A 16,036-nucleotide genomic window follows, 5' to 3' on the forward strand; every position below is an offset into this window, starting at 1 on the left:
CTTGTAGGGTTCTATTGTTCTTTATTAGTTTTTTACTTACTTTCTAAAATTAATAAAAAGGCCTAAAAAAAATCAATTCCTGAAAAAAAGCAGGAATACATATTTTGTATTATTTATATAAATTTTGACCATATTTGATTCTATTATCTGTCTATAAGATAAAACAATTTGTCTTTCCACTACCCAGTACCCTGGAGTCTCATGACTTATTCAACAATATTTCATTTAAAATGTCAGTTATTAAAAAAGCTTCAAAGAGTAGAATTGTTTTTCAACACAATTCTATTTTTAAGAAGATTACAAAATAAAGCCCCATGTAAGGGCTAAGATAAATAGGTAAAAAAACGATTGAATAATTTAATTAATTGGTTTTAGTCCTAAAACTTGTCAAATTATCTATAAATTCATAACAGCCCTTTAAGCGAAAAGTGTACTTGAAAATGATGTTTCATTTTATTAAAGCCGAAAATTCATAATCAGCAAAAAACAGCAGCAAGTGCTGCTTATGATCTAATGCTGAAAAAATGTGTGAGATTTTAATATAAAAAGCTGCTCAGCATATTGCTGTCATAAAATTACAGTTGGTTTGGGGCTCAAAATGGCTGAAACTATGTAAACCCCTACATAGCCATAGTGTGTGTGTGTGTGTGTGTGTGTGTGAAAAAACAGCGGAGTTCATATAAAAAAGTGAATGGAAGTTGCTTTTAAAAAGTATTTAACACCGTCATGTCCGTGGAGTTGTTTTAACAGCAAAGAATTTCAATTTGATTGCACAGCTGCTTTTTTGGCAAGTTTTTTTTTTTTTTTGGGGTGCTTGTTGTGTGTGTTTTTTGTGAGTTTTTTTTTGATGTTTTTTGTTTGCTGTGAGCGGGAATGGCGTTTGTAGCTGTTGTTGATGCAGTGCTTCATTTTTAATTAGTGTTCTTCCCATTTGCCAAGCAATTTCGGGAGCACACTGTGGGGTGAGTCTGATTAAACATGCAGGCGGGTCCTGCCGTTCTTGGAAAGCGGAAACAGTTTTTTTAAATATTTAACTTGGCTCTGTGCATTTTGCAAAGGCGACACAAAAGCGCCACAAAGTAGGCAAAATGCAACAAAGTATTTTAGTCAATTAATGTAAATATACAAAAATATATAAATAAAATATAACACAAATGTATGCTTTACTAGAATATTAAAAATAATTAATAAGCTTTGGGAAAAGACCCTTTGAAAGGCAATAATAGATTCTACCTCCATTTGGCGCTGAAAGATATGCTATGAATTTTTCAACAAGAAGAAGCACCAGCAACAGTTGGAGTTAAGCTCCCCCTCCCTTGCACTCGCACCCACTCGGCTTTTGACTGAAGTTTACAAGGTTAGAGCGGGAGAGGGGGAGGCTGCAGAGACAAACCTCTGCGAACATCATACATAAGCCATTGAGAGTAAATGCGTGTGCATGCGTTTGTATGCGTGTGTGTGTGTGTGTGTGTGCGAATACAAAGGCAGAGGCAGACATCACAACACAAAAAACCTTTCAAAATTCTAGTGAGCTACATTTCGTTTGGCACACGAATTTCAATTTCCGCTTCATTACGCTTTCTCACTCTGCTCGCCTTTGCTCTCTTTCTCGCTCGCTCCCACTAGCTAGGATATGTACATATATCTCTCTCTCTCTTGTTCTTCAATCGGCTTTTAGCATCTCCTCAAAATACAACAACAACAACACTTGCACAATGGAAATGAAACAGCAACAACAGCAGCATGAGCACTCCATTCGCTCAAATTTCGTGTTCATTACTGATTTAACGGTAACCGGGCAAGGACTTCCACAACAGGGAGAGGGGTGTCCTTAGCGAAACATCAAATACCCTTTAAGATCACCTATTAAGTATTTAAGAAGCTTATGGGCTTTTACCAAAGGTCCAAGAGCTGAGATCACAGTCTGCCTTAAAACTAAAACCAGAGTAATAAAGCTCTGAGTATTAAAAGATACTCTGTTTTCAAAGAAGTTTCTAAATAGTTATGGATGAACTTTTCAAAAGAAACCCCACCCCCTTTTAGCTCAACCTTTCAAAATATATGTACTTATTTTGGGGTGATAATTTTTTATATAAATATACATCTTCTCAGGAATATCCTGTGAAAATTCCATATCTTGTTATCGTGCTCAATATACATACATACTTTCAATTTCTTTTAAAACTTTAGACGCGTTTTTCTTAAAACAACTTTTTCCAAGTCGGTGCGTAACGTAACTCAAAAGGTAATGCTTGGATCTAAATGAAATTTTTCAAACATCCTTTAAAAAATAAATACTTGCGGATGAACGGCCGCTTTTATATAAAACCTAATGGGTTGATTTTTCATGTTAAAATGGTACGACTAGATATAGTATAGAGGCCATATAACTGATTTCATTGGAGCAGTGTTTTAAATATATTTTTCAGCGTCATAAATATTAACTTTTGCTTAACTTTTTAGAAAATATCCAAAACTGTTTAAACTTTAAGACATGATTTGAAATCAAAGTACCATTTATGTTAAAGCTTCAGTCTAAACTGAAGAAAAATATTTAAAAAGACAAACATATTTTGATTTATAAATATTTGGCAATATATATTCTTTGGTAAGTTTTTTAGAGAATAGGAAACAAATTGTACCCTGTTTTTATTTCAAGCAAAAAATACTAGAATCTAGCTAATAATTCGAGTGTTACGTAAATTATTCCAACAATTGAAATTTCTATGAATTTCAAACCTAAAATATGCATACGAAGGCGGCGAAAATGTTGCGTCACTTTTTGGGACATCTTGTGCAGATTCTCGGGCTGCTGTAGAATATTCGGAAAAGTTTCGAATCTGCCGGCTTGTCCTCGAGATATTCGGCCTTTGCTTTCAAGGGATGCTCTCATCCTGATGCCAGAGAGCGAAATGCCAAACATTATTCTGCCTTTTGCAACATGCTATGAAATATTTGATCCGGAAAACTTTTTAGCTCCTCGTTGCCAAGTGCCAACTGCAATTTTTGTGGAATGGATTGGATAGTGGATAGTGGGAGGAGTACGGAAGGAGTGGGTGGTATTTTTTGTGGGGGGGGGGGGGGGGGATGGGTTGCAAGGCCGTTTTGGGGCATGGGTTAGGTGGAAGGTGTTCAAAGTTAAGGAAACTATAACGAAATGCCATCGTGTTGCTGCTGTTGCTGCTGCTGCTGGTGGCCGAAATATCCCTGGGGATTGTGTTGTTCTCCTGGTAGCAGCAATCCTGCCGCAATTTGCATGCAATCTGTTCACATGTTGCCTTGGTGTCTTGCCACCTATGGCCTCCCCCCAGCTGTCCTTCGCCCCGTTCTCCATTTTCATCATCCATTGTGACCCCAGGCGGTTGCATAAATTGTTTCCGCTGACAGGATACGACTTCATGCCGCTGACATGCCAATAAATAGAATAGTTCGCACTTGCCGCCGCTGGTTATTTGCATTCAGACACCCGAGAAATCCCTGCGGTCAGAATATCATCCGTATACACATACATATTTATGTAAATATACTTGTATTATGTATATTCCCACAGATATCCCGCAGCAAGCCATATGCAACAAGTAAAAATCACAAAAACCACAACAGTTTGTTTCACAGTACAGGATAAACAAAAAACAAGGACACTCGCATCAAAGCCCGATCTGTCTTTCTCAATTAAAAAGTTGACATTCAATGAATTGCAAATAAATGCCAAAAATGTATAAAATAATTTCATTATTGTCAGGATAAACAAAAACAAAAAAGGGGGTTTTTCTACCTTTTTAGAGGGTATTGTGATTTTGACCAGCCATATCCAAAAAAATAGTAATAAAAATAGCTTCTATTGAATGAAGCTAACCCATAGTAGGCCCTGAAAGTAACGTTTTTAAAATATTTGCCTCCGAAAATCAGTTGCTTCCTGCCTTCCCAGCAGTTAGAACCTTATTTTTTCTTTTATTCATTTTTTTTCGATTTGTATAATTTAATCTAATAATAATACGTTATGGCAAAACGTGGCCACGGGAGTACAGTCGGAAAATCAGTTTTCAAGTTCGGATGAATTATAAAAAAAAATATGAATATGAAACGATGTGAAAAATCGTGCGCTTTTAACACAGCCATGTGAGACGGAACCTTCACGTTCAGAGAACTTGAAGATTCCGTCTCAGAAGGACGAACTGTGTCAAAAGAACCTGATCCAAGTTATATTATATTTTCGTTACTCAACGACGTCATTCCTACAACTTGAAAAATGGGTTTCCGACTGTACGCCCGTGCCAAATTTAGCTATTTAAACGTATTAGTTGTCAAAAATTAAAGTGGAGGATAAATTAGAATTTGAAAAATAAAAAAAGTAAATACTAACAAATATAAAGTTCATCAACTTTTTTGGGGAAAATAATAACACACCCCAATTTCTGAGAACATCGCTAAATCCTTTCAGGCAACAGGGCCCATTGGTGAGTATGTGGACCGCCACTCTGGTTTTCTAGCTCATCAAGTACAGCTCCTAGGACCTTGTCTGGAAGCGTGGAGGACGAAACTACGCAGAAGACGGGGCAGTGCAGAAGTCAGTACTAGAACTCCGCGGAAAAGCTACATTTTCCTAAAGATTATCTGCAGTCGGTGCTACATCAACGGTACCATCCTAACGGCTACTTCCTAAGTACCATCACCGGTCTTCAAGCAAAGTCCCAGCACAGGGTGCCCGAGGATCGGAACTGAAAAATTTTTTCATATAATCGATGGAATTCCCCAGCATTTGAGCCCAGTTGTTCCTTTCATTCCTGAAAGGAGAAAATGGAAAACTTAAGGTAAGAGATCTCGTTTCTACCTTAGTAATTTTTAAATAGTTTGTTTTTAGGAGGAGTTTGTTTGTCGTATATACAGACCTCTTGGCAATAATGTCTTCACCATCATACCGTCTGCGTGAGATGGGAGGGTATCGTCTTTAATTCCTCCACAAAATTGCAGGAAGCCCATGAATCCCCATGTTCTCATAAAGGAAACAGATAGATCATCATAATTTTGAGTAGTCTTTAATCTGTGCAAGGAACTTTTCAATGTAAACATGTATTCAACATTACTCATAAATTATGGTTTAAAAAAAAAAAACTAAACAGGAATAGGAAATCAACAATTTTAAAGTTTTTCTCTTTAAGCTTTTTTCTGTAAAACATACAGAAAGACATGGCTTAATCGGAACTGGAGATGATTCTGATTAAGATTAGAGATACTTTATGGAGTCTTATAAACCACTAGAAGATACTAACAATTAATTTCACAGAGACTTGCACAGAGGCTGTTGGCCAAGCCAAGAGCAGAGTGAGACAAATGGCCAAAAACTCAAACTTTTGATATTTTATTTGCTAATAATCCCAATCCCGAAACTTAGCACCTGCATTCAAATATTTGTGTTACAAAGTAAACTAATTTTAAAGCAATTTAAAAAAAATGCTGAAAAATTCAACAAATGCGAAAAAAGCAGAGGCATTTGTTCCAAATCCTTGGAACGGTCTTCCTCCCGCAATAGGCCAGTATTGGGAATGAATCTCCGGACCTAGCGCCCAAGGCCGAGAGTGTAGGTTCTTCTCATGAAAGTCAGGCACTATAGCCGAAGTGACGGGATGGAAGAATAATTGGATGGCGTCCGCCCAAGACGAAGGAAACCAGCATCTCATCTTCAAAGGGAGAAAGCTGGCTTGAGGATAGAACCAATCTGCCTGATCTCAACAAGCTTATCTCTTCCTTAAACTCAGAACGCTAGAGAGCAGAGGGCTAGAGAGCTGAGAAAATGTGGAGTCTGCCACGTCCTTCCCTGCGTTGCACACTTTTCACCAAAATTATAACTGCAAGGGTATAAACAGCTTATGGATAAAGGTTAAAAGTTGTTCAAAAAAGTAACTTGTTTGACCTTTATCTACCGTATTGTTGATTAAGAATTGACAATTGCAATTTAAGCGGGCGACGGTTCGCTTTCGTAGTATGTGGAGGCTGCAAAACGAATTCTGGAATTGATCTTCTGATAAATGGGAGCATCGAATCCGTGCCAGTTCACATACTCGGCGCAGCTATCCTTTAAATTCTTCATGTCCGGAATAAATAAGACGCGCAGAAAAGCCGTGTCACACAAATATATGTCTTTTTTCTAAAATAAAGAAAAATACACAATTACAGAATTGAAAAGTATGAGTATGAGTTTTTTTAGGGAAAAACGTACAATCATGGCGCCTTTAATATGTTTTTGGAGTTTGTGAAGGTTGGTTTTGTCCTCCTCCAGGTTACTCTCCATATCTTTCACTATTTCGGTGGCATTCACAATCTTTGGCTTCAGGACCGTGAAGGAATGATACACCATTAGGATCATGTAAATTATCTTTTGTTTCCAATTAACTATTTCGGTGATACCCTTCTGCAGTTCCGCCTTTTCTTTGCCATAGAAGCCCCCTGGACCGAAATCTTCGTGGACATTATGCAACATCTCTTCAAACGCATTTTTGAGCTCAGCAGTTCTGTGTTGGACATTGGTGAGGAGTTCCAAAGATTTTCCTGTTTCTTTGAGGCCCGATTCCAGAGTTGAAGCTGTCATGCTCCAGATTATATTCCTATTCGTTTCCGACAGGTTGCTGTCGCCAATTTTATCGATGAAGATATTGAAGGTGCTGTTGACGGAAATGCACCACTCGAAGACTGGGCCCACACAGTTTTGGTAGGTGAGACGGGCGTCGGAGTTCAACGAGCGAATCCGAGGCAGCTTGTCCTTGGCTTTGCCCATGTATCCCAGCATGGCTCTATCAATCTCGTCGACGGCCTCCTGCAGCTCCACAAACTTCACCTTCCTGTCGAAGTCGGCTTGATATTTCAACAGGATTTTCGACAAAATTTCTATGCCTTTTTTGATATCAAGCTCTATCTCATCGCACCTGGCAAAGAAAGGACAAAAGGCACAAAATGCAAGTGCCGTTACCAAAACGACGGCAGAAGGATCCTTTCCCATAACTGATCAAGAAGGATTAATCCACTGACAAGGAGCTGACTGGTGCTTCCCTGACGAGAGAAGATCTGCTATTGTTTTCGAAATCTACGATTGTCGGTGTTATATATGTATACCCAATTCGGTTTCTGGGAACTGTTAATTATTCAGAAATCAAGAGATTCAGCTTAGTTTCACAAAAAAAAACTCAGATTTCGCGAAGCTTTAATATTCAATGTAGACAGTCTCCTTATCTTTTAAGAGAGACGGAAGATGGGCTCTGCATGAGTATGACATTTAAACTTTTTTGGGAATTTTGATGCAATAAACCTAAGTATTTACTGATAGTGATATTTTCTGGACACAGCTACATGTGTATTTATTAAACATTAATCAACATTAAAATCCATGATCCCAGTATCCAGATTCCAGATTCCAGATTTATATATGGGTATATCTATTAGAGATTTAATAGTTTATTTTCTAAGCTCTGGCGGGCGTTTCTGTTTAAGAAGGTGTAAAGAGTTCGAACCGTGATGTTCACCTTTTTAATGGTGATTTTTTTATATGGTCGCCAAATTTCAGTTTTTTGTCTGGTATTATTCCTAGATATTTGACGCTAGGTTCCCAGTTGACATAAGTATTCCCTAGCTTGATTGCTCCATTGGGAATGTAGATATTTTTCCGTTTTCTTGTAAAGTAGTTGCCTGGGTTTTATCAGAGTTCACGAGGATTTTCCATTTTCGGAAGTATAAGTTAGTTTGTTCAAACGCTAGAGTTCATTTGTTGGTGATATCCGAAGATAGTCTACCTGAACCGAGAACCGAGAACGACCGAGAAATTATATGATGGAAGTGTTCCAAAGATCTATGGACTCATCAGATCCCTTTAGCTCAAGTATTTCTATTAAAAAAAGGCCAGTTTCACATAAAAAACAACCCCTTCCGCAAAACGTAATTGAACTCTTTGTAACATCCCAGCAAAGTGATATTCCTAGTACCAGAAAATCCTTTACTAACAACAGAAGTTTTAATGATATTTCAGATAACTCTGATGACTCGGACTCAAATGAAATAAATCCATTTTCATTTGAATTAGCTATAGATAACGATTGAACACTTATTTTTTTGTCTGTTTTTTTAATGTTTTAATACTAAGTAAGTACTAAGTATCTTAATATATATACTTTTATTCCTAGTTAAGCAAAAACTAAATCCATGTTTATTATAAATGTTCAAAATCAGTATATTATGTAAGAAAATAATTAACATAGGTGTAAAAAACAAAATCTAATTTCAGATAATGTATACGTTACTTAAAACATTGGTTAAACATTATAGTGGTGTATTATTAAAATATGCCAAGTTTCTGCTCGATATATACAATTTTCGATTTTATGCCGCTTATTTGGCCATCCGGCCCACTGTGCAGCGCGTTTAGCTTCTATCATGGGCATAGGGGAAACATCACCAGAGTCTGTGCTAGAACGTTGGACCCTCCTGCATTGATGGTAGCAGGCGATTTCAACTTTAGCTGTAGCAACCCTTCATGCTACCTAGCAACGTTCACCAAAGTCATGAAATTGTAGTTTTAGACGATATTTTTAGTTTGGGCCTCTTCCAACTAAATAGTATTTTTGATCATTTATCTAAAATTTTTGATCGTATGTTTTTCAATAACGTGGCTAATAGTAAAGAAAAATTATGCAATGTAACATTAGGTCCATGTAATATGCACCACAAGCCGTTAGTAATTCTTATTGAGTTTTATAGTTTTTTGCCTTCTGCTTCACCCATTCCATATTATCATCTGAATGAGACTAACTTGTCACTTACTAATGCGTCTATTTCAGCTTTTGATTGGGTTTACCTTTTTTTGGATGGCTCAATCGATGATTGTTATACTAAATTCTTGGTTGCCATTTTTAATATTATTGATATTATTGATACGAAGAACCTATGGGCTTTCCTGGTATACAAAAGGTTTAAAAAACTTTAAAAATAGAAGGGATAAGCATTAGAAACGTTACTGTAGAAACTGTACGTTTCTTTAAGGGGGGACATCTGATTAACAGGCGAATTTTCTGGAATTTTTTTTGGCCAAATGAAAAAGCCAATCGAAAATTTGTTAATGAGGTTTTATTATATTATATTTAAAGTGCAAAATAATTTTTTTTAAATAAATCGAAAACAAAATGGCGGCTCTGCAGCCTTTATTCGTAGGGCCTATTTTTTTAAAGAGGGTCCATGGCCGAACAGCTAACATCCTTAATTTTTGATCAAGAACAAAAAATCAAAATTGGTCAGTTTCTGTACATCAACGGCTACACGTAGGATTTTTTTGATATATTAATTTTTTGCAAAATGGTGAGTGATTGAAAAAAATTTTCAATTTTCACGAACAAAAAATGTCACAAAATTGTTGATAAAAAAAAAGTAAGCAATAGAAAAAAAAATAGTGTCAAAATTTTAGATCGTTAGGTTAAGAGTTGTTCGAGTTATGTGTCCGGCCAACTCTCAAAAAACGTTTTCGAGAAAAACGCGTTTAGAGTTTTAAGTACAGTGGGATATTCCTGTGAGGCATCGCCGTAGAATGTAACATTTCGACACTTTTGCCGGACTCTATCTTTTGATAAGTTATTTTTAAAACTCTAAAGAACTTTTAAAGCGAAAAAAAATATTTTTGATTTTCTCAAAACTCTACTCAGATGTCCCCCCTTAAGTACACTGGCAGCTTTGACTTTTGTCCATAACGTAGTCGCTGATAACATTCTTTACCCTTTTTGACTGGGACTTATTAATTTTAATGTTTCTAAGGGAATCTTCGTACCTTTGCCCCCTTTCCGATCAAGTATCACATCATCTTTTAAATGAGCTCTTTGATATTTTAACTCTTTGAACTCTGATCATGAATATACATATAGGGTCGGAGATGTCTCCTTCACTGCGTTGCACACCTTTGACCAAAATCATAATACTTATAAAAATAATTATAAAAGGTTATAGTTTTTGGTCGTAAAAAAGTAACTTGTTTGACCTTTATTCATCGTATTGTTGATACATTCCAACCTATAGCATTGAATTGCATTGCAATTAAGCGGATTTTCGGAAATATCATCTCTATGCACGCCACTTTTGGAATCCATGGAGCTCCACGGAATAAGGAGGAATATAGCCACCACAATCCATTTGGTCAATGATGAGACCCAATTCCTGAGATTGTGTGGAGTTCGAAGACCCTGACTCGGCTAACATGTGTTTTGCAGTTGCTCGTTGGCTTTCGCAGAATGTGGAGGCTGCACGACGAGATCTGGAACTGTTCTTCTGATAAAAGGGAGAATCGAATCCGTGCCAGTTCACGTACTTGGCGCAGCTATCCTTTAAATCCTTGATGTCCGGGATAAAATTGACTCGCAGAGAAGCCATGTCAGACAACAATACCCCTTTTTTCTAAAATAAAGAAAAATATAAAAATTAAAGCATTGAAAAGTATGAGTTTTTGGGGGAAAACGTACAATATCGGCCCCTGAAATATGTCCTCGGAGCTTGTGAAGGTTGGTTTTGTCCTCCGCCAGGTTAGTCTCCATATCTTTCACTATTTCGGTGGCATTAACAATCTTTTGCGTCAGGTCCGTGAAGAAATGATCAATAAGCTCTATTTGCTCCTCGTAGCTTTTCTTTTGTTTCCAATGAACTATTTCGGTGATACCAAACGCGGCAAAGGCGGCGAACAAGCCCAGTGCAGCACCAATCGGTCCAAAAACCAGGGCACCGATCGCACCAAACAAGGCGCCAACGAATAAGGCAATTCCTGTCTTCACTAACACCGCATTGTTTTTGATCCTCTCCTCCAGTTCCGCCTTTTCTTTGCCATAGAAGCCCCCTGGACCGAAAGTATGGCATTGAAACTTTTTTGGGAATTTTGACACAATAAATTTAAGTATTTACTGATAGTGATCTTTATTTTTCGTTTTTCAGAATTTTCAGAATTTTGAAATGGCTTGTGCATCAATTAGAGCATCAGCTAGCATTCCTGTATTCATCATAAAGCTTAGAGGCCCAGACGACCGAGGGGAGCTCGAGAAACGATTAATTAGTATATATTAAGCTATTTGAAATTTATTATATTTATTATTTATACTAGGAGGAGTTAGTAAGGATATTTAACATTTTATAGTTTAAATTTAAAGGACAGGAAAGAAATGTTATAGAATAGATACCATTGTACCAATGTAGGTAAGACGCTAAAAGGGTCGTGCTGTGCATACAAGTTATCCAACCCCTAAATACAGGCCACATATGGCTTTTATAAACAATATTTTCAATCTCTGCATTTGCCTTTGGCTTGATCTTTGGCTCAATTATCCAACCCATAAATCCAGGCCACTTATGGCTTTCCACTTATGAATTTTATAAACAATATTTTCAAACTCTGCATTTGCCTTCGGCTTTGTCTTTGGCTCTGAGGCGCGATCTCGGTTCCCCATAAACAAATCAAAATCAAAAGTAAACATCAGCTTCCCTCCGAAGCCCAATCAATTACCCCCTTTTGCGTTTCAAGTACCCACCAAATTGCATCGATCAGCGTAATCGAATTTCACAATAAGATGCGACAGTTTCATCTTAAGCCTCTAATCTAAACACAACTGATGGCCGAGGTTCTTTGGATAAGATTTAGAATTAAGAAGTCAGTCCTATTTGGACCGAGACCGCGAACGGTTGACAAAAGTATTTAAGAAAAAACCAAAAGTGTCTTGTAATTTTTGCGTTTAATAAATAAAGGTTTAACACCAAGTTGTGAAATTAAAAAATAAAATTTTCATTTTTTTAATTCACCGAACTACAAATAATTTAACTTACATATGTTGAACTACAATGGCTAAGGGATAGAGGACTAAAGTTTCTAGTCCTTCTATTAGGAATGTTAAAATTTAAGCGTGTTAGTAAATGCTGGCTGCCTACACCCCCGTAAATAAGGTTATGCAGAAAGACTAAACCGAGCATTGTCCTACGATTTGTTAAGCTAGGTAAGTTTATAAGTAACAGTCTACTATTATAAGAAGGATGGGGAAGATTTGCATCCCAGTTTAGACCTATAAGTGAAAAAGTTAGGAAATTCTTTTGTACGGATTCTATGCGGTCCTGATGTACTCCAGACAGATGTATTGGGGACTCCAGACACATTAACCGTACTCCAGTATTGGACGGACCGAAGAAATGAATAATGTTTTGGTTATGTACGGGTCATTAAATCTTTTGACCACCTTCTAATAAAACCAAGGACTTCTTTAGCTTTATTAACCTTTAAGGAAATATGGTCGGCAAATTTAAGTTTAATGTCTAATAGGAAGCCGAGATCATTAACCTGGGTTAATTTTTCTAAGGTAATCCCATAAAGAGTATACGTATCCTACAGAGGGCTAGGACGATAAAAAGATATATGCTTGCACTTTGGTTCATTAAGTATTGAATCGTTAGCTAAACACCATTTTTGAAAGTTATCACGGTCAGACTGAAGACTGCATTGGGCAGAGATGGATTTGTACTGAAGACAGAGCTTTAGATCATCTGCATACATAAGACCTAGAGAGTTCGTTAAAGAAGGGGGCCAGTCATTTATAAAAACAGTAAATAACAACGGGCTAAGATGACTTCCTTGAGGGACGCCAGATGTAGCACGGACCACTCGGGCATGTGTGTTTTTAAATAAGACTCTTTGTGTCCTTCCATCTAAGTAGCTGGAGATCCACGTTAAGAGGTCTGTATACGATTTTCGGTGTTATTTATACCCAAAAAGAGTATACACAAAGAACACTTAACACTAATTCGGTTCTTGGGAACTGTTAATAATTCCTTAATCAAGAGATGTATCTCAGTTGAACATAAAAGACTCAGATTTCGCGGAAGCTAATAGGCATTAATGAAGAAGTTCTTCAATATTCAATGTCGACATTCTCCTTATCTTTTGAAAGAATCTTTGAAGAGGCGGAATCAGGGCTCAGTATAATTATGGCATTGAAACTTTCTAGGAAATTGGGACATAAAAAATGTATGTTTTTACTGATAGTGATATTTTGTGGACACAGATACATATTTATTAAACATTAATTAACATTACAATCCATGATTCCTGTATCCAGCTTCCAGATCTATATATGGGTAGATCTATTAGAGATCTATTCCAAGAACTAACCACAGAGAGTTAACCACCACCAACAATATATATAACAAATATGTTTTTCAAATCCATTTTCCAATTAATTAACACATTTCGAAAAAGCGTGTGATTTCAGTCTTGAAATTTTCCATAACATGGTAGTTGCCCGATGAACGTCAATTATTGAGTCCAATTTTATACTTTTATACCAAAAAAATTAAAAAAACAAAAACAGGAGTGGACGGCTATATGTAATCGAGTTTCCCGACTATATTATACCCGGTACTCATCTCTTCCAGCCACAATTCAAATCATCTTTAAAGCTTAAACTCCAAAGGAATGAATTCTCAGCAACAAATTTTTGTTGCATACTTTTGCGCTTGGGCAAAACAACAACAAGAAACCTACGGTCATACTACCGATTCAGTAGGGGAGTCTATAACTCCTCAATATCCGATTTGGCTGCTTTTGTAGGTGTAGCTTAGCCATTGGAACAGTTTGGCATCAAAACATTCTCCACAAACATTAACGAACTGGCGCTGAAAAAAGATTTATATTTTTGGGGCGGGAGTGGGCGTGGCAAAATATTGACACAAACTTGATCTGCGCGGATATCATACGATCCCAAGTTCCAAATCGGATAGTTCTATATCTTATAGTCTTCGAGATCCACGCGTTCATACGGACAGACGGGCATGGCTATAACGACTCGGTTGTTGATGCTGATCAAGAATATATATACCTGGATATATAATGCTGGATGTCAAACAAGCCTGCGACCGGGTCTGGCACTCCGGTCTCCTGCTTAAATGGAAGACTAACCTGCCCAGACCTTACTACCTCTTTCTGAAGTCCTACCTGAAGGACCGCCAATTTGCGGTCAGATGCGGAGAGGCCACTTCCGGACTCAGGGAGGTCCGCGCCGGAGTCCTCCAAGGCAGTGTGCTGGGCCCTTTATTATACAATGTCGACAAGGCCGATCACCCAGTCTTGGGAGAGACTCTAAACATAATGGCAGCGACCTATGCGGACGATACCGCCTTCCTGACCGCTGCTGAAAACGCTACAGGGCCAGCTACTGTCATGCAGGAGCAACTAGATCTCCTCGGCAATAGGTTATTCAAGTGAATAACGATTTGGACATACGGGATCAAACTTTGGGGCACGGCCAGCAAGACTAATATTCGGACTATCCAAATATTTGAAAATAGTGCCCTCTGTATCGCCACTGGGGCCCACGTCCAAGACGACAACCAGACAATCCCCGAGGTGCTTGGCCTCCCATGGGTGAAGGAGGAGATCCAGAGAAGCAGCAGCAAGTACATCCAGAGGCTACACGACCACCCCAACGAGTTGGCGACCACTCTCCTCGACAACAGCGCTGGACCTCACCCGCTGGACCTCATCCGAAATAACTTCAGACTCTTATTAACTCTTATTTTTTCACCTCTAACTTAAGTTACACATAAGCCAAGCATTCCGTCAAGCCATACTAGGCCCTGAAAGTAACGTTTTCAAAAATTTGCTATATAAACCAGTTCTGTTCCTCCGAAAATCAGTTGCTTCCTGCCTTCCAAGCAGTTAGAACCTCATTTTTTCTTTTATTAATTTTTTTTCTTATTTGTATAATTTAAACTAATGATTTTCATTTATTCATAACTAATACGGTTTGGCTAAACTTAGCCACTGGAGTCGGAAAATCAGTTTTCAAGTTCGGATGAATTATAAAAAAAAAATATGAATATGAAACGATGTGAAAAATCGTGCGCTTTTAACACAGCCATGTGAGACGGAACCTTCACGTTCAGAGAACTTGAAGATTCCGTCTCAGAAGGACGAACTGTGTCAAAAGAACCTGATCCAAGTTATATTATATTTTCGTTTCTCAACGACGTCATTCCTACAACTTGAAAAATGGGTTTCCGACTGTACGCCCGTGCCAAATTTAGCTTTAACGTATTAGTTGTCAAAAATCAAAGTGGAGGATAAATTAGAATTTGAAAAATAAAAAAAGTAAATACTAACAAATATAAAGTTCATCAACTTTTTTGGGGAAAATAATAACACACCCCAATTTCTGAGAACATCGCTAAATCCTTTCAGGCAACAGGGCCCATTGGTGAGTATGTGGACCGCCACTCTGGTTTTCTAGCTCATCAAGTACAGCTCCTAGGACCTTGTCTGGAAGCGTGGAGGACGAAACTACGCAGAAGACGGGGCAGTGCAGAAGTCAGTACTAGAACTCCGCGGAAAAGCTACATTTTCCTAAAGATTATCTGCAGTCGGTGCTACATCAACGGTACCATCCTAACGGCTACTTCCTAAGTACCATCACCGGTCTTCAAGCAAAGTCCCAGCACAGGGTGCCCGAGGATCGGAACTGAAAAATTTTTTCATATAATCGATGGAATTCCCCAGCATTTGAGCCCAGTTGTTCCTTTCATTCCTGGAAGGAGAAAATGGAAAACTTAAGGTAAGAGATCTCGTTTCTACCTTAGTAATTTTTAAATAGTTTGTTTTTAGGAGGAGTTTGTTTGTCGTATATACAGACCTCTTGGCAATAATGTCTTCACCATCATACCGTCTGCGTGAGATGGGAGGGAATCGTCCTTAATTCCTCCACAAAATTGCAGGAAGCCCATGAATCCCATTTTCTCATAAGGGATACAGATAGAGCATCAAAAGTTGGTGTAGTCTTCTTTAATCTGTGCAAGAAACTTTTTAATGTATTCAACATTACTCATAAATTATGGTTTGAACAGAACTTAAACTCAGAACGCTAGAGAGCAGAGAAAATGTCGAGTCTGCCACGTCCTTCACTGCGTTGCACACTTTTCACCAAAATTGTAATACCCTCTGCAAGGGTACAAACAGCTTATGGATAAATGGTAAAAGTTGTTGGTACTAAGA

General features: G+C 37.8%; 1 long non-coding RNA gene across 2 annotated transcripts; it reads left to right on the forward strand.

Annotated features, from left to right (window-relative positions):
* The first annotated feature begins 3,931 nt into the window (after window positions 1–3,931).
* On the forward strand, window positions 3,932–5,202 carry LOC138926270 (uncharacterized). Of its 2 annotated transcripts, none has more exons than XR_011442734.1 (3): window positions 3,932–4,457; window positions 4,505–4,811; window positions 4,862–5,202. It is a non-coding gene; the product is annotated as an uncharacterized lncRNA (long non-coding RNA). The 2 variants fall into 2 exon arrangements; XR_011442735.1 differs by having other exon boundaries at window positions 4,512–4,811.
* Window positions 5,203–16,036: the final 10,834 nt, after the last annotated feature.

This window comes from Drosophila bipectinata, chromosome XL (genome assembly GCF_030179905.1).
Source record: "Drosophila bipectinata strain 14024-0381.07 chromosome XL, DbipHiC1v2, whole genome shotgun sequence".
NCBI classification, from domain to species: domain Eukaryota; kingdom Metazoa; phylum Arthropoda; class Insecta; order Diptera; family Drosophilidae; genus Drosophila; species Drosophila bipectinata.